The sequence below is a fragment of the Hyla sarda genome, unplaced genomic scaffold (assembly GCF_029499605.1).
Source record: "Hyla sarda isolate aHylSar1 unplaced genomic scaffold, aHylSar1.hap1 scaffold_1981, whole genome shotgun sequence".
In the NCBI taxonomy this organism is placed as follows: Eukaryota; Metazoa; Chordata; class Amphibia; order Anura; family Hylidae; genus Hyla; species Hyla sarda.
In genome coordinates, this window is record NW_026608640.1 from 1 (window position 1) to 17,634 (window position 17,634).

Here is a 17,634-nt window from a genome sequence, read left to right on the forward strand (position 1 = left end):
CCAAATATGTGTGACATTTCTGCGACTTTAGCTTCTAGAGCATTTTTACAACATTATACATAGGTGCTGAATACATAAAAAGCGACTGTTCAGCGACAGACAAGTCGCATCGGCTGAAAGTAGGCCAGAATGTCAGTCCATGTTGGAGCAGGTTTAGATACAGTCTAAAGTATAGATCTCAAAGTCTGTGCACAGAATTTAGCAAGGGCCTCGCACCTTCTGATGCATCAGGTAGGTGCACAATAGCATAGCCTAACCCTCTGTACTTTGGTCTATATTGATGCGGGACATAGACAGCCAGCTGATGACCAATCCATTAGTGCAATGGATGGCTGGAAGCATTTGTCTTTGCCTTTGCAATACCACAGAAGCAATGCATGGTCAATGTACAGCAATGACACACCTGTGTGAACAGCCAGGAGACCCCCCCCCATGTTATGTTACATAGTTACATAGTTAGTACGGTCGAAAAAAGACATATGTCCATCAAGTTCAACCAGGGAATTAAGGGGTAGGGGTGTGGCGCGATATTGGGGAAGGGATGAGATTTTATATTTCTTCATAAGCATTAATCTTATTTTGTCAATTAGGAACATTCAGCACCCACCCGCTATCAAGGCAGCTGCCTATCATGTCATGCCCTACCTGCACAGGTGTGCTGGCTACTCAAATGATCCAATTAAGGAGGCCATTTAGTCAGCAGCAGCAGAAGTCCTGTGCCTGGACGCTCCAACAGCGGCCAGACACAAGCAGAAGCAGAAGCAGCAGAAGCAGCAGCAGCACCACCTTTTGTTTTTTGGCTGCAGCAGCAGCAGCAAGGCCCACAGGGCTGGCTAGCTGGCTAGCCAGCAAGCAGGTAGCAATGAAAGTAGGAATCTTTCTTTTTAACCCTGTAAGGGGGTGGTGCACTGTACCCGAAGATACTGCCATATCGGGTCAATGCATAGGGCGACGGAAGCAAGCTTCGAAATCGGCCCCCGTTCTCAAAAATCCATTTAATATATGGTCCCCAGATAGGGGACGTATCAGATATTAAACTGATAAGAACAGATACTACACTTGATCTTAGCCAAAAGGCCGAGAAGCGATAACCGTGAAAGGGGCGGGCCCAACAAGGTCCCCTTCATGGGCACTATCACTGCTTGCTGTCAGGGAGGCTGCCAGACAATTTTCCATGCACACTCTGGGCTGGGGGGCAGTCAACCACCAGTACACACAGCAGAACCTAAACCCATACCATTATTGCTAAGCAGCAAGACAGGGGCCCATTGCACTCCCACGGGGCCTTTTTAAATGCAATCCATAACCCGGATTTGCCAGGAACCCTTCTTACTCCTCCTACTTGCATGTGACACTGGGCTTAGGATCTGCATAGGAAACACACACACAAGCACACACCTACCTTTGTTGCCTGCAGATGCCTCCTTGGCTGTCCCCAAACGGTATCAAACCAACACCCACGGGAAGCTGTAAGCATAGAGGACATGCCTGCACCCCATTGGACTTACCTGTGTGGGTTAAATCCGGGTTATTTGACAACCTATGGCGGTGATGGTTCTGCTCAGGCAGAGCAGTGCTGATGCTCCTCATAAAGCTGTCGCTGCTGTGAAGGTTCTAGGTGACATCACAAATCCCTATGGTTACATACACAACAAAGCTGGGTTGTTGTTGTTTACACTCTGCAAGGCCTGTGGAAGTGAGTGACATCATAGCACTGTAGTTCTGAGGGTTCTAGATGGATGCAACAATCTCCTGTTGCTTCTATGAAGGCCATAATAGACGACATCACCAAACAGCTCCATAGTCACATACACAGCAAAGGAGAGATGTTGTTTACACCTAGTGATGTCAGTGGTATTGAGTGACATCACAGCACAGTGCTAAGGCTCCTGGGCCTGGACACAGCAGCGGCTGCAATATCTCAACGGAGAATACGTTTATATATATGTGTGTGTGTGCGCGTATATATATATATATATATATATATATATATATATATATATATATATATCTCCGCCGAAATCACTTTTAAACCCATTTCCACCTTTTTTTCCCTTCTCTTCCTCTTACTTTTTTTTCACGTTTTTTTACGTTTTTCTCCTTTTCGCCTCTTTTCTGGGCGTATTATTCTTCTTTTTCTTCTTTTTTTTCGTCTAATGCATACCCCATCAGTGCAGCAATGCTTATTCAATACCGCCAGCAGATGGAGACACTGGGGGATAATTTTCTAAGGATTTATACTGATTTTTCCTGTCTGAATTTGTCGCACAGAAAGTTGCAGGCCAAATATGTGTGACATTTCTGCGACTTTAGCTTCTAGAGCATTTTTACAACATTATACATAGGTGCTGAATACATAAAAAGCGACTGTTCAGCGACAGACAAGTCGCATCGGCTGAAAGTAGGCCAGAATGTCAGTCCATGTTGGAGCAGGTTTAGATACAGTCTAAAGTATAGATCTCAAAGTCTGTGCACAGAATTTAGCAAGGGCCTCGCACCTTCTGATGCATCAGGTAGGTGCACAATAGCATAGCCTAACCCTCTGTACTTTGGTCTATATTGATGCGGGACATAGACAGCCAGCTGATGACCAATCCATTAGTGCAATGGATGGCTGGAAGCATTTGTCTTTGCCTTTGCAATACCACAGAAGCAATGCATGGTCAATGTACAGCAATGACACACCTGTGTGAACAGCCAGGAGACCCCCCCCATGTTATGTTACATAGTTACATAGTTAGTACGGTCGAAAAAAGACATATGTCCATCAAGTTCAACCAGGGAATTAAGGGGTAGGGGTGTGGCGCGATATTGGGGAAGGGATGAGATTTTATATTTCTTCATAAGCATTAATCTTATTTTGTCAATTAGGAACATTCAGCACCCACCCGCTATCAAGGCAGCTGCCTATCATGTCATGCCCTACCTGCACAGGTGTGCTGGCTACTCAAATGATCCAATTAAGGAGGCCATTTAGTCAGCAGCAGCAGAAGTCCTGTGCCTGGACGCTCCAACAGCGGCCAGACACAAGCAGAAGCAGAAGCAGCAGAAGCAGCAGCAGCACCACCTTTTGTTTTTTGGCTGCAGCAGCAGCAGCAAGGCCCACAGGGCTGGCTAGCTGGCTAGCCAGCAAGCAGGTAGCAATGAAAGTAGGAATCTTTCTTTTTAACCCTGTAAGGGGGTGGTGCACTGTACCCGAAGATACTGCCATATCGGGTCAATGCATAGGGCGACGGAAGCAAGCTTCGAAATCGGCCCCCGTTCTCAAAAATCCATTTAATATATGGTCCCCAGATAGGGGACGTATCAGATATTAAACTGATAAGAACAGATACTACACTTGATCTTAGCCAAAAGGCCGAGAAGCGATAACCGTGAAAGGGGCGGGCCCAACAAGGTCCCCTTCATGGGCACTATCACTGCTTGCTGTCAGGGAGGCTGCCAGACAATTTTCCATGCACACTCTGGGCTGGGGGGCAGTCAACCACCAGTACACACAGCAGAACCTAAACCCATACCATTATTGCTAAGCAGCAAGACAGGGGCCCATTGCACTCCCACGGGGCCTTTTTAAATGCAATCCATAACCCGGATTTGCCAGGAACCCTTCTTACTCCTCCTACTTGCATGTGACACTGGGCTTAGGATCTGCATAGGAAACACACACACAAGCACACACCTACCTTTGTTGCCTGCAGATGCCTCCTTGGCTGTCCCCAAACGGTATCAAACCAACACCCACGGGAAGCTGTAAGCATAGAGGACATGCCTGCACCCCATTGGACTTACCTGTGTGGGTTAAATCCGGGTTATTTGACAACCTATGGCGGTGATGGTTCTGCTCAGGCAGAGCAGTGCTGATGCTCCTCATAAAGCTGTCGCTGCTGTGAAGGTTCTAGGTGACATCACAAATCCCTATGGTTACATACACAACAAAGCTGGGTTGTTGTTGTTTACACTCTGCAAGGCCTGTGGAAGTGAGTGACATCATAGCACTGTAGTTCTGAGGGTTCTAGATGGATGCAACAATCTCCTGTTGCTTCTATGAAGGCCATAATAGACGACATCACCAAACAGCTCCATAGTCACATACACAGCAAAGGAGAGATGTTGTTTACACCTAGTGATGTCAGTGGTATTGAGTGACATCACAGCACAGTGCTAAGGCTCCTGGGCCTGGACACAGCAGCGGCTGCAATATCTCAACGGAGAATACGTTAATATATATGTGTGTGTGTGCGCGTATATATATATATATATATATATATATATATATATATATATATATATATTTCTCCGCCGAAATCACTTTTAAACCCATTTCCACCTTTTTTTCCCTTCTCTTCCTCTTACTTTTTTTTCACGTTTTTTTACGTTTTTCTCCTTTTCGCCTCTTTTCTGGGCGTATTATTCTTCTTTTTCTTCTTTTTTTTCGTCTAATGCATACCCCATCAGTGCAGCAATGCTTATTCAATACCGCCAGCAGATGGAGACACTGGGGGATAATTTTCTAAGGATTTATACTGATTTTTCCTGTCTGAATTTGTCGCACAGAAAGTTGCAGGCCAAATATGTGTGACATTTCTGCGACTTTAGCTTCTAGAGCATTTTTACAACATTATACATAGGTGCTGAATACATAAAAAGCGACTGTTCAGCGACAGACAAGTCGCATCGGCTGAAAGTAGGCCAGAATGTCAGTCCATGTTGGAGCAGGTTTAGATACAGTCTAAAGTATAGATCTCAAAGTCTGTGCACAGAATTTAGCAAGGGCCTCGCACCTTCTGATGCATCAGGTAGGTGCACAATAGCATAGCCTAACCCTCTGTACTTTGGTCTATATTGATGCGGGACATAGACAGCCAGCTGATGACCAATCCATTAGTGCAATGGATGGCTGGAAGCATTTGTCTTTGCCTTTGCAATACCACAGAAGCAATGCATGGTCAATGTACAGCAATGACACACCTGTGTGAACAGCCAGGAGACCCCCCCCATGTTATGTTACATAGTTACATAGTTAGTACGGTCGAAAAAAGACATATGTCCATCAAGTTCAACCAGGGAATTAAGGGGTAGGGGTGTGGCGCGATATTGGGGAAGGGATGAGATTTTATATTTCTTCATAAGCATTAATCTTATTTTGTCAATTAGGAACATTCAGCACCCACCCGCTATCAAGGCAGCTGCCTATCATGTCATGCCCTACCTGCACAGGTGTGCTGGCTACTCAAATGATCCAATTAAGGAGGCCATTTAGTCAGCAGCAGCAGAAGTCCTGTGCCTGGACGCTCCAACAGCGGCCAGACACAAGCAGAAGCAGAAGCAGCAGAAGCAGCAGCAGCACCACCTTTTGTTTTTTGGCTGCAGCAGCAGCAGCAAGGCCCACAGGGCTGGCTAGCTGGCTAGCCAGCAAGCAGGTAGCAATGAAAGTAGGAATCTTTCTTTTTAACCCTGTAAGGGGGTGGTGCACTGTACCCGAAGATACTGCCATATCGGGTCAATGCATAGGGCGACGGAAGCAAGCTTCGAAATCGGCCCCCGTTCTCAAAAATCCATTTAATATATGGTCCCCAGATAGGGGACGTATCAGATATTAAACTGATAAGAACAGATACTACACTTGATCTTAGCCAAAAGGCCGAGAAGCGATAACCGTGAAAGGGGCGGGCCCAACAAGGTCCCCTTCATGGGCACTATCACTGCTTGCTGTCAGGGAGGCTGCCAGACAATTTTCCATGCACACTCTGGGCTGGGGGGCAGTCAACCACCAGTACACACAGCAGAACCTAAACCCATACCATTATTGCTAAGCAGCAAGACAGGGGCCCATTGCACTCCCACGGGGCCTTTTTAAATGCAATCCATAACCCGGATTTGCCAGGAACCCTTCTTACTCCTCCTACTTGCATGTGACACTGGGCTTAGGATCTGCATAGGAAACACACACACAAGCACACACCTACCTTTGTTGCCTGCAGATGCCTCCTTGGCTGTCCCCAAACGGTATCAAACCAACACCCACGGGAAGCTGTAAGCATAGAGGACATGCCTGCACCCCATTGGACTTACCTGTGTGGGTTAAATCCGGGTTATTTGACAACCTATGGCGGTGATGGTTCTGCTCAGGCAGAGCAGTGCTGATGCTCCTCATAAAGCTGTCGCTGCTGTGAAGGTTCTAGGTGACATCACAAATCCCTATGGTTACATACACAACAAAGCTGGGTTGTTGTTGTTTACACTCTGCAAGGCCTGTGGAAGTGAGTGACATCATAGCACTGTAGTTCTGAGGGTTCTAGATGGATGCAACAATCTCCTGTTGCTTCTATGAAGGCCATAATAGACGACATCACCAAACAGCTCCATAGTCACATACACAGCAAAGGAGAGATGTTGTTTACACCTAGTGATGTCAGTGGTATTGAGTGACATCACAGCACAGTGCTAAGGCTCCTGGGCCTGGACACAGCAGCGGCTGCAATATCTCAACGGAGAATACGTTTATATATATGTGTGTGTGTGCGCGTATATATATATATATATATATATATATATATATATATATATATATATATATTTCTCCGCCGAAATCACTTTTAAACCCATTTCCACCTTTTTTTCCCTTCTCTTCCTCTTACTTTTTTTTCACGTTTTTTTACGTTTTTCTCCTTTTCGCCTCTTTTCTGGGCGTATTATTCTTCTTTTTCTTCTTTTTTTTCGTCTAATGCATACCCCATCAGTGCAGCAATGCTTATTCAATACCGCCAGCAGATGGAGACACTGGGGGATAATTTTCTAAGGATTTATACTGATTTTTCCTGTCTGAATTTGTCGCACAGAAAGTTGCAGGCCAAATATGTGTGACATTTCTGCGACTTTAGCTTCTAGAGCATTTTTACAACATTATACATAGGTGCTGAATACATAAAAAGCGACTGTTCAGCGACAGACAAGTCGCATCGGCTGAAAGTAGGCCAGAATGTCAGTCCATGTTGGAGCAGGTTTAGATACAGTCTAAAGTATAGATCTCAAAGTCTGTGCACAGAATTTAGCAAGGGCCTCGCACCTTCTGATGCATCAGGTAGGTGCACAATAGCATAGCCTAACCCTCTGTACTTTGGTCTATATTGATGCGGGACATAGACAGCCAGCTGATGACCAATCCATTAGTGCAATGGATGGCTGGAAGCATTTGTCTTTGCCTTTGCAATACCACAGAAGCAATGCATGGTCAATGTACAGCAATGACACACCTGTGTGAACAGCCAGGAGACCCCCCCCATGTTATGTTACATAGTTACATAGTTAGTACGGTCGAAAAAAGACATATGTCCATCAAGTTCAACCAGGGAATTAAGGGGTAGGGGTGTGGCGCGATATTGGGGAAGGGATGAGATTTTATATTTCTTCATAAGCATTAATCTTATTTTGTCAATTAGGAACATTCAGCACCCACCCGCTATCAAGGCAGCTGCCTATCATGTCATGCCCTACCTGCACAGGTGTGCTGGCTACTCAAATGATCCAATTAAGGAGGCCATTTAGTCAGCAGCAGCAGAAGTCCTGTGCCTGGACGCTCCAACAGCGGCCAGACACAAGCAGAAGCAGAAGCAGCAGAAGCAGCAGCAGCACCACCTTTTGTTTTTTGGCTGCAGCAGCAGCAGCAAGGCCCACAGGGCTGGCTAGCTGGCTAGCCAGCAAGCAGGTAGCAATGAAAGTAGGAATCTTTCTTTTTAACCCTGTAAGGGGGTGGTGCACTGTACCCGAAGATACTGCCATATCGGGTCAATGCATAGGGCGACGGAAGCAAGCTTCGAAATCGGCCCCCGTTCTCAAAAATCCATTTAATATATGGTCCCCAGATAGGGGACGTATCAGATATTAAACTGATAAGAACAGATACTACACTTGATCTTAGCCAAAAGGCCGAGAAGCGATAACCGTGAAAGGGGCGGGCCCAACAAGGTCCCCTTCATGGGCACTATCACTGCTTGCTGTCAGGGAGGCTGCCAGACAATTTTCCATGCACACTCTGGGCTGGGGGGCAGTCAACCACCAGTACACACAGCAGAACCTAAACCCATACCATTATTGCTAAGCAGCAAGACAGGGGCCCATTGCACTCCCACGGGGCCTTTTTAAATGCAATCCATAACCCGGATTTGCCAGGAACCCTTCTTACTCCTCCTACTTGCATGTGACACTGGGCTTAGGATCTGCATAGGAAACACACACACAAGCACACACCTACCTTTGTTGCCTGCAGATGCCTCCTTGGCTGTCCCCAAACGGTATCAAACCAACACCCACGGGAAGCTGTAAGCATAGAGGACATGCCTGCACCCCATTGGACTTACCTGTGTGGGTTAAATCCGGGTTATTTGACAACCTATGGCGGTGATGGTTCTGCTCAGGCAGAGCAGTGCTGATGCTCCTCATAAAGCTGTCGCTGCTGTGAAGGTTCTAGGTGACATCACAAATCCCTATGGTTACATACACAACAAAGCTGGGTTGTTGTTGTTTACACTCTGCAAGGCCTGTGGAAGTGAGTGACATCATAGCACTGTAGTTCTGAGGGTTCTAGATGGATGCAACAATCTCCTGTTGCTTCTATGAAGGCCATAATAGACGACATCACCAAACAGCTCCATAGTCACATACACAGCAAAGGAGAGATGTTGTTTACACCTAGTGATGTCAGTGGTATTGAGTGACATCACAGCACAGTGCTAAGGCTCCTGGGCCTGGACACAGCAGCGGCTGCAATATCTCAACGGAGAATACGTTTATATATATGTGTGTGTGTGCGCGTATATATATATATATATATATATATATATATATATATATATATTTCTCCGCCGAAATCACTTTTAAACCCATTTCCACCTTTTTTTCCCTTCTCTTCCTCTTACTTTTTTTTCACGTTTTTTTACGTTTTTCTCCTTTTCGCCTCTTTTCTGGGCGTATTATTCTTCTTTTTCTTCTTTTTTTTCGTCTAATGCATACCCCATCAGTGCAGCAATGCTTATTCAATACCGCCAGCAGATGGAGACACTGGGGGATAATTTTCTAAGGATTTATACTGATTTTTCCTGTCTGAATTTGTCGCACAGAAAGTTGCAGGCCAAATATGTGTGACATTTCTGCGACTTTAGCTTCTAGAGCATTTTTACAACATTATACATAGGTGCTGAATACATAAAAAGCGACTGTTCAGCGACAGACAAGTCGCATCGGCTGAAAGTAGGCCAGAATGTCAGTCCATGTTGGAGCAGGTTTAGATACAGTCTAAAGTATAGATCTCAAAGTCTGTGCACAGAATTTAGCAAGGGCCTCGCACCTTCTGATGCATCAGGTAGGTGCACAATAGCATAGCCTAACCCTCTGTACTTTGGTCTATATTGATGCGGGACATAGACAGCCAGCTGATGACCAATCCATTAGTGCAATGGATGGCTGGAAGCATTTGTCTTTGCCTTTGCAATACCACAGAAGCAATGCATGGTCAATGTACAGCAATGACACACCTGTGTGAACAGCCAGGAGACCCCCCCCCATGTTATGTTACATAGTTACATAGTTAGTACGGTCGAAAAAAGACATATGTCCATCAAGTTCAACCAGGGAATTAAGGGGTAGGGGTGTGGCGCGATATTGGGGAAGGGATGAGATTTTATATTTCTTCATAAGCATTAATCTTATTTTGTCAATTAGGAACATTCAGCACCCACCCGCTATCAAGGCAGCTGCCTATCATGTCATGCCCTACCTGCACAGGTGTGCTGGCTACTCAAATGATCCAATTAAGGAGGCCATTTAGTCAGCAGCAGCAGAAGTCCTGTGCCTGGACGCTCCAACAGCGGCCAGACACAAGCAGAAGCAGAAGCAGCAGAAGCAGCAGCAGCACCACCTTTTGTTTTTTGGCTGCAGCAGCAGCAGCAAGGCCCACAGGGCTGGCTAGCTGGCTAGCCAGCAAGCAGGTAGCAATGAAAGTAGGAATCTTTCTTTTTAACCCTGTAAGGGGGTGGTGCACTGTACCCGAAGATACTGCCATATCGGGTCAATGCATAGGGCGACGGAAGCAAGCTTCGAAATCGGCCCCCGTTCTCAAAAATCCATTTAATATATGGTCCCCAGATAGGGGACGTATCAGATATTAAACTGATAAGAACAGATACTACACTTGATCTTAGCCAAAAGGCCGAGAAGCGATAACCGTGAAAGGGGCGGGCCCAACAAGGTCCCCTTCATGGGCACTATCACTGCTTGCTGTCAGGGAGGCTGCCAGACAATTTTCCATGCACACTCTGGGCTGGGGGGCAGTCAACCACCAGTACACACAGCAGAACCTAAACCCATACCATTATTGCTAAGCAGCAAGACAGGGGCCCATTGCACTCCCACGGGGCCTTTTTAAATGCAATCCATAACCCGGATTTGCCAGGAACCCTTCTTACTCCTCCTACTTGCATGTGACACTGGGCTTAGGATCTGCATAGGAAACACACACACAAGCACACACCTACCTTTGTTGCCTGCAGATGCCTCCTTGGCTGTCCCCAAACGGTATCAAACCAACACCCACGGGAAGCTGTAAGCATAGAGGACATGCCTGCACCCCATTGGACTTACCTGTGTGGGTTAAATCCGGGTTATTTGACAACCTATGGCGGTGATGGTTCTGCTCAGGCAGAGCAGTGCTGATGCTCCTCATAAAGCTGTCGCTGCTGTGAAGGTTCTAGGTGACATCACAAATCCCTATGGTTACATACACAACAAAGCTGGGTTGTTGTTGTTTACACTCTGCAAGGCCTGTGGAAGTGAGTGACATCATAGCACTGTAGTTCTGAGGGTTCTAGATGGATGCAACAATCTCCTGTTGCTTCTATGAAGGCCATAATAGACGACATCACCAAACAGCTCCATAGTCACATACACAGCAAAGGAGAGATGTTGTTTACACCTAGTGATGTCAGTGGTATTGAGTGACATCACAGCACAGTGCTAAGGCTCCTGGGCCTGGACACAGCAGCGGCTGCAATATCTCAACGGAGAATACGTTTATATATATGTGTGTGTGTGCGCGTATATATATATATATATATATATATATATATATATATATATATATTTCTCCGCCGAAATCACTTTTAAACCCATTTCCACCTTTTTTTCCCTTCTCTTCCTCTTACTTTTTTTTCACGTTTTTTTACGTTTTTCTCCTTTTCGCCTCTTTTCTGGGCGTATTATTCTTCTTTTTCTTCTTTTTTTTCGTCTAATGCATACCCCATCAGTGCAGCAATGCTTATTCAATACCGCCAGCAGATGGAGACACTGGGGGATAATTTTCTAAGGATTTATACTGATTTTTCCTGTCTGAATTTGTCGCACAGAAAGTTGCAGGCCAAATATGTGTGACATTTCTGCGACTTTAGCTTCTAGAGCATTTTTACAACATTATACATAGGTGCTGAATACATAAAAAGCGACTGTTCAGCGACAGACAAGTCGCATCGGCTGAAAGTAGGCCAGAATGTCAGTCCATGTTGGAGCAGGTTTAGATACAGTCTAAAGTATAGATCTCAAAGTCTGTGCACAGAATTTAGCAAGGGCCTCGCACCTTCTGATGCATCAGGTAGGTGCACAATAGCATAGCCTAACCCTCTGTACTTTGGTCTATATTGATGCGGGACATAGACAGCCAGCTGATGACCAATCCATTAGTGCAATGGATGGCTGGAAGCATTTGTCTTTGCCTTTGCAATACCACAGAAGCAATGCATGGTCAATGTACAGCAATGACACACCTGTGTGAACAGCCAGGAGACCCCCCCCATGTTATGTTACATAGTTACATAGTTAGTACGGTCGAAAAAAGACATATGTCCATCAAGTTCAACCAGGGAATTAAGGGGTAGGGGTGTGGCGCGATATTGGGGAAGGGATGAGATTTTATATTTCTTCATAAGCATTAATCTTATTTTGTCAATTAGGAACATTCAGCACCCACCCGCTATCAAGGCAGCTGCCTATCATGTCATGCCCTACCTGCACAGGTGTGCTGGCTACTCAAATGATCCAATTAAGGAGGCCATTTAGTCAGCAGCAGCAGAAGTCCTGTGCCTGGACGCTCCAACAGCGGCCAGACACAAGCAGAAGCAGAAGCAGCAGAAGCAGCAGCAGCACCACCTTTTGTTTTTTGGCTGCAGCAGCAGCAGCAAGGCCCACAGGGCTGGCTAGCTGGCTAGCCAGCAAGCAGGTAGCAATGAAAGTAGGAATCTTTCTTTTTAACCCTGTAAGGGGGTGGTGCACTGTACCCGAAGATACTGCCATATCGGGTCAATGCATAGGGCGACGGAAGCAAGCTTCGAAATCGGCCCCCGTTCTCAAAAATCCATTTAATATATGGTCCCCAGATAGGGGACGTATCAGATATTAAACTGATAAGAACAGATACTACACTTGATCTTAGCCAAAAGGCCGAGAAGCGATAACCGTGAAAGGGGCGGGCCCAACAAGGTCCCCTTCATGGGCACTATCACTGCTTGCTGTCAGGGAGGCTGCCAGACAATTTTCCATGCACACTCTGGGCTGGGGGGCAGTCAACCACCAGTACACACAGCAGAACCTAAACCCATACCATTATTGCTAAGCAGCAAGACAGGGGCCCATTGCACTCCCACGGGGCCTTTTTAAATGCAATCCATAACCCGGATTTGCCAGGAACCCTTCTTACTCCTCCTACTTGCATGTGACACTGGGCTTAGGATCTGCATAGGAAACACACACACAAGCACACACCTACCTTTGTTGCCTGCAGATGCCTCCTTGGCTGTCCCCAAACGGTATCAAACCAACACCCACGGGAAGCTGTAAGCATAGAGGACATGCCTGCACCCCATTAGACTTACCTGTGTGGGTTAAATCCGGGTTATTTGACAACCTATGGCGGTGATGGTTCTGCTCAGGCAGAGCAGTGCTGATGCTCCTCATAAAGCTGTCGCTGCTGTGAAGGTTCTAGGTGACATCACAAATCCCTATGGTTACATACACAACAAAGCTGGGTTGTTGTTGTTTACACTCTGCAAGGCCTGTGGAAGTGAGTGACATCATAGCACTGTAGTTCTGAGGGTTCTAGATGGATGCAACAATCTCCTGTTGCTTCTATGAAGGCCATAATAGACGACATCACCAAACAGCTCCATAGTCACATACACAGCAAAGGAGAGATGTTGTTTACACCTAGTGATGTCAGTGGTATTGAGTGACATCACAGCACAGTGCTAAGGCTCCTGGGCCTGGACACAGCAGCGGCTGCAATATCTCAACGGAGAATACGTTTATATATATGTGTGTGTGTGCGCGTATATATATATATATATATATATATATATATATATATTTCTCCGCCGAAATCACTTTTAAACCCATTTCCACCTTTTTTTCCCTTCTCTTCCTCTTACTTTTTTTTCACGTTTTTTTACGTTTTTCTCCTTTTCGCCTCTTTTCTGGGCGTATTATTCTTCTTTTTCTTCTTTTTTTTCGTCTAATGCATACCCCATCAGTGCAGCAATGCTTATTCAATACCGCCAGCAGATGGAGACACTGGGGGATAATTTTCTAAGGATTTATACTGATTTTTCCTGTCTGAATTTGTCGCACAGAAAGTTGCAGGCCAAATATGTGTGACATTTCTGCGACTTTAGCTTCTAGAGCATTTTTACAACATTATACATAGGTGCTGAATACATAAAAAGCGACTGTTCAGCGACAGACAAGTCGCATCGGCTGAAAGTAGGCCAGAATGTCAGTCCATGTTGGAGCAGGTTTAGATACAGTCTAAAGTATAGATCTCAAAGTCTGTGCACAGAATTTAGCAAGGGCCTCGCACCTTCTGATGCATCAGGTAGGTGCACAATAGCATAGCCTAACCCTCTGTACTTTGGTCTATATTGATGCGGGACATAGACAGCCAGCTGATGACCAATCCATTAGTGCAATGGATGGCTGGAAGCATTTGTCTTTGCCTTTGCAATACCACAGAAGCAATGCATGGTCAATGTACAGCAATGACACACCTGTGTGAACAGCCAGGAGACCCCCCCCATGTTATGTTACATAGTTACATAGTTAGTACGGTCGAAAAAAGACATATGTCCATCAAGTTCAACCAGGGAATTAAGGGGTAGGGGTGTGGCGCGATATTGGGGAAGGGATGAGATTTTATATTTCTTCATAAGCATTAATCTTATTTTGTCAATTAGGAACATTCAGCACCCACCCGCTATCAAGGCAGCTGCCTATCATGTCATGCCCTACCTGCACAGGTGTGCTGGCTACTCAAATGATCCAATTAAGGAGGCCATTTAGTCAGCAGCAGCAGAAGTCCTGTGCCTGGACGCTCCAACAGCGGCCAGACACAAGCAGAAGCAGAAGCAGCAGAAGCAGCAGCAGCACCACCTTTTGTTTTTTGGCTGCAGCAGCAGCAGCAAGGCCCACAGGGCTGGCTAGCTGGCTAGCCAGCAAGCAGGTAGCAATGAAAGTAGGAATCTTTCTTTTTAACCCTGTAAGGGGGTGGTGCACTGTACCCGAACATACTGCCATATCGGGTCAATGCATAGGGCGACGGAAGCAAGCTTCGAAATCGGCCCCCGTTCTCAAAAATCCATTTAATATATGGTCCCCAGATAGGGGACGTATCAGATATTAAACTGATAAGAACAGATACTACACTTGATCTTAGCCAAAAGGCCGAGAAGCGATAACCGTGAAAGGGGCGGGCCCAACAAGGTCCCCTTCATGGGCACTATCACTGCTTGCTGTCAGGGAGGCTGCCAGACAATTTTCCATGCACACTCTGGGCTGGGGGGCAGTCAACCACCAGTACACACAGCAGAACCTAAACCCATACCATTATTGCTAAGCAGCAAGACAGGGGCCCATTGCACTCCCACGGGGCCTTTTTAAATGCAATCCATAACCCGGATTTGCCAGGAACCCTTCTTACTCCTCCTACTTGCATGTGACACTGGGCTTAGGATCTGCATAGGAAACACACACACAAGCACACACCTACCTTTGTTGCCTGCAGATGCCTCCTTGGCTGTCCCCAAACGGTATCAAACCAACACCCACGGGAAGCTGTAAGCATAGAGGACATGCCTGCACCCCATTGGACTTACCTGTGTGGGTTAAATCCGGGTTATTTGACAACCTATGGCGGTGATGGTTCTGCTCAGGCAGAGCAGTGCTGATGCTCCTCATAAAGCTGTCGCTGCTGTGAAGGTTCTAGGTGACATCACAAATCCCTATGGTTACATACACAACAAAGCTGGGTTGTTGTTGTTTACACTCTGCAAGGCCTGTGGAAGTGAGTGACATCATAGCACTGTAGTTCTGAGGGTTCTAGATGGATGCAACAATCTCCTGTTGCTTCTATGAAGGCCATAATAGACGACATCACCAAACAGCTCCATAGTCACATACACAGCAAAGGAGAGATGTTGTTTACACCTAGTGATGTCAGTGGTATTGAGTGACATCACAGCACAGTGCTAAGGCTCCTGGGCCTGGACACAGCAGCGGCTGCAATATCTCAACGGAGAATACGTTTATATATATGTGTGTGTGTGCGCGTATATATATATATATATATATATATATATATATATATATATATTTCTGCGCCAAAATCACTTTTAAACCCATTTCCACCTTTTTTTCCCTTCTCTTCCTCTTACTTTTTTTTCACGTTTTTTTACGTTTTTCTCCTTTTCGCCTCTTTTCTGGGCGTATTATTCTTCTTTTTCTTCTTTTTTTTCGTCTAATGCATACCCCATCAGTGCAGCAATGCTTATTCAATACCGCCAGCAGATGGAGACACTGGGGGATAATTTTCTAAGGATTTATACTGATTTTTCCTGTCTGAATTTGTCGCACAGAAAGTTGCAGGCCAAATATGTGTGACATTTCTGCGACTTTAGCTTCTAGAGCATTTTTACAACATTATACATAGGTGCTGAATACATAAAAAGCGACTGTTCAGCGACAGACAAGTCGCATCGGCTGAAAGTAGGCCAGAATGTCAGTCCATGTTGGAGCAGGTTTAGATACAGTCTAAAGTATAGATCTCAAAGTCTGTGCACAGAATTTAGCAAGGGCCTCGCACCTTCTGATGCATCAGGTAGGTGCACAATAGCATAGCCTAACCCTCTGTACTTTGGTCTATATTGATGCGGGACATAGACAGCCAGCTGATGACCAATCCATTAGTGCAATGGATGGCTGGAAGCATTTGTCTTTGCCTTTGCAATACCACAGAAGCAATGCATGGTCAATGTACAGCAATGACACACCTGTGTGAACAGCCAGGAGACCCCCCCCATGTTATGTTACATAGTTACATAGTTAGTACGGTCGAAAAAAGACATATGTCCATCAAGTTCAACCAGGGAATTAAGGGGTAGGGGTGTGGCGCGATATTGGGGAAGGGATGAGATTTTATATTTCTTCATAAGCATTAATCTTATTTTGTCAATTAGGAACATTCAGCACCCACCCGCTATCAAGGCAGCTGCCTATCATGTCATGCCCTACCTGCACAGGTGTGCTGGCTACTCAAATGATCCAATTAAGGAGGCCATTTAGTCAGCAGCAGCAGAAGTCCTGTGCCTGGACGCTCCAACAGCGGCCAGACACAAGCAGAAGCAGAAGCAGCAGAAGCAGCAGCAGCACCACCTTTTGTTTTTTGGCTGCAGCAGCAGCAGCAAGGCCCACAGGGCTGGCTAGCTGGCTAGCCAGCAAGCAGGTAGCAATGAAAGTAGGAATCTTTCTTTTTAACCCTGTAAGGGGGTGGTGCACTGTACCCGAAGATACTGCCATATCGGGTCAATGCATAGGGCGACGGAAGCAAGCTTCGAAATCGGCCCCCGTTCTCAAAAATCCATTTAATATATGGTCCCCAGATAGGGGACGTATCAGATATTAAACTGATAAGAACAGATACTACACTTGATCTTAGCCAAAAGGCCGAGAAGCGATAACCGTGAAAGGGGCGGGCCCAACAAGGTCCCCTTCATGGGCACTATCACTGCTTGCTGTCAGGGAGGCTGCCAGACAATTTTCCATGCACACTCTGGGCTGGGGGGCAGTCAACCACCAGTACACACAGCAGAACCTAAACCCATACCATTATTGCTAAGCAGCAAGACAGGGGCCCATTGCACTCCCACGGGGCCTTTTTAAATGCAATCCATAACCCGGATTTGCCAGGAACCCTTCTTACTCCTCCTACTTGCATGTGACACTGGGCTTAGGATCTGCATAGGAAACACACACACAAGCACACACCTACCTTTGTTGCCTGCAGATGCCTCCTTGGCTGTCCCCAAACGGTATCAAACCAACACCCACGGGAAGCTGTAAGCATAGAGGACATGCCTGCACCCCATTGGACTTACCTGTGTGGGTTAAATCCGGGTTATTTGACAACCTATGGCGGTGATGGTTCTGCTCAGGCAGAGCAGTGCTGATGCTCCTCATAAAGCTGTCGCTGCTGTGAAGGTTCTAGGTGACATCACAAATCCCTATGGTTACATACACAACAAAGCTGGGTTGTTGTTGTTTACACTC

At 46.1% G+C, this 17,634-nt stretch overlaps 8 non-coding genes across 8 annotated transcripts; all 8 read right to left on the reverse strand.

Moving 5' to 3' along the window:
* Positions 1–898: 898 nt before the first annotated feature.
* Positions 899–1,089, reverse strand: LOC130317240 (U2 spliceosomal RNA). The gene has a single exon (XR_008864399.1). It is a non-coding gene; the product is annotated as a U2 spliceosomal RNA (small nuclear RNA).
* A 2,090-nt stretch (positions 1,090–3,179) lies between these two features.
* Positions 3,180–3,370, reverse strand: LOC130317252 (U2 spliceosomal RNA). The gene has a single exon (XR_008864410.1). It is a non-coding gene; the product is annotated as a U2 spliceosomal RNA (small nuclear RNA).
* A 2,092-nt stretch (positions 3,371–5,462) lies between these two features.
* On the reverse strand, positions 5,463–5,653 carry LOC130317264 (U2 spliceosomal RNA). Its single transcript, XR_008864420.1, has one exon. It is a non-coding gene; the product is annotated as a U2 spliceosomal RNA (small nuclear RNA).
* A 2,094-nt stretch (positions 5,654–7,747) lies between these two features.
* Positions 7,748–7,938, reverse strand: LOC130317266 (U2 spliceosomal RNA). Its single transcript, XR_008864421.1, has one exon. It is a non-coding gene; the product is annotated as a U2 spliceosomal RNA (small nuclear RNA).
* Positions 7,939–10,025: 2,087 nt separating this feature from the next.
* Positions 10,026–10,216, reverse strand: LOC130317267 (U2 spliceosomal RNA). Its single transcript, XR_008864422.1, has one exon. It is a non-coding gene; the product is annotated as a U2 spliceosomal RNA (small nuclear RNA).
* A 2,088-nt stretch (positions 10,217–12,304) lies between these two features.
* Positions 12,305–12,495, reverse strand: LOC130317241 (U2 spliceosomal RNA). Its single transcript, XR_008864400.1, has one exon. It is a non-coding gene; the product is annotated as a U2 spliceosomal RNA (small nuclear RNA).
* A 2,080-nt stretch (positions 12,496–14,575) lies between these two features.
* On the reverse strand, positions 14,576–14,766 carry LOC130317260 (U2 spliceosomal RNA). Its single transcript, XR_008864417.1, has one exon. It is a non-coding gene; the product is annotated as a U2 spliceosomal RNA (small nuclear RNA).
* Positions 14,767–16,852: 2,086 nt separating this feature from the next.
* LOC130317242 (U2 spliceosomal RNA) lies at positions 16,853–17,043 on the reverse strand. Its single transcript, XR_008864401.1, has one exon. It is a non-coding gene; the product is annotated as a U2 spliceosomal RNA (small nuclear RNA).
* Positions 17,044–17,634: the final 591 nt, after the last annotated feature.